General features: G+C 48.3%; 1 protein-coding gene across 1 annotated transcript in view; it reads right to left on the bottom strand.

Annotated features, from left to right (window-relative positions):
- Window positions 1–1,328, bottom strand: part of LOC105536351 (mitogen-activated protein kinase 15) — a 20,085-nt gene that overhangs the window by 7,825 nt on the left and 10,932 nt on the right. The gene's annotated exons all lie outside the window — the stretch shown is intronic.

The raw sequence follows: 1,328 nt of genomic DNA, 5'->3' as shown, positions 1-1,328 counted from the left end.
TAGTATAATATTATTTGGGCAGGGCACGGTGGCTCACGCCTGTAATCCCAAAACTTTGGGAGGCCGAGGCGGGCGGATCACCGGAGGTCAGGAGTTCAAGACCAGCCTGGCCAACGTGGTGAAACCCCGTCTCCACTCAAAATACAAAAATTAGACGAGCGTGGTGGCGCGCTTGTAATTCCACCTACTCGGGAGGCTAAGGCAGGATAATCGCTTGAATTCGGAAGGCGGAGGTTGCAGTGAGCCCAGATCGAGTCACTGCACTCCAGCCTGGGTGACAGAAAGAGACTCAGTCACAAAAATAAATAAAATAAAATAAAATAAAATAAAATAAAATAAAATAAAGAGATATAGCTGATAAGCCCATTATCTAGATAGAACAGAATATTAAAAACTACTTATAGCCAGGCACAGTAGTTCACGCCTGTAATCTCAGCACCTTGGGAGGCCAAGGAGGGCAGATGGCTTGAACTCAGGAGTTGGAGACCAGCTTCGGCAACATAAAACCTCATTTCTATTTAAAAAAAAAAAAAAAGGAAAATTAGCTGGGTGTGGTGACATGAGCCTGTTGTCCCAGCTACTTGGGAGGCTGAGGTAGGAGGATCACTTGAGCCGGGAGGCAGAGGTTGCAGTGAGCCCAGATTGCGCCACTGCACTCCGGCCTGGATGACAGTGCCAGACCCTGTCTCAAACAACAACCACAACAAACTACTTGCTCAAAAAGAATTCAGGAAAAGAAGGAAAAGGAACAAAGAATAGATAAGACCAGCAGAAAACAAATAGCAGGACCGGGTGTGGTGGCTCATACCTATAATCCCAGCACTTTGGGAGGCCGAGGCGGGTGGATCATGAGATCAGGAGATCGAGACCATCCTGGCCAACATGGTGAAACCTCATCTCTATTAAAAATACAAAAAAATTAGCTGGGCGTGGTGGCGCATGCCTGTAGTCCCAGCTGTTTGGGAGGCTAAGGTAGGAGAATCACTTGAACTTAGGAGGCGGATGTTGCAGTGAGCCAAGATCGCCCTACTGAACTCCAGCCTGGCAACAGAACGAGACTCCTTCTCAAAAAAAAAAAGGCTGGGTGCAGTGACTCACGCTTGTAATCTCAGCACTTTGGGAGGCCAAGGCAGGTGGATCACAAGAGTTTGAGACTAGCCTGGCCAATATGGTGAAACCTTGTTTCTACTAAAAATAGAAAAATTAGCTGGGCATGGTGGCGTGCGTCCGTAATCCCAGCTACTAGGGAGGCTGAGGCAGGAGAATTGCTTGAACCCAGGAGGCAGAGGTTGCAGTGAGCCGAGATTGCACCACTGCACTCCAGCCTG

Source organism: Mandrillus leucophaeus, unplaced genomic scaffold (assembly GCF_000951045.1).
Source record: "Mandrillus leucophaeus isolate KB7577 unplaced genomic scaffold, Mleu.le_1.0 Scaffold158, whole genome shotgun sequence".
Classification (NCBI taxonomy): domain Eukaryota; kingdom Metazoa; phylum Chordata; class Mammalia; order Primates; family Cercopithecidae; genus Mandrillus; species Mandrillus leucophaeus.
This window is presented reverse-complemented; position numbering and strand designations above follow the sequence as displayed.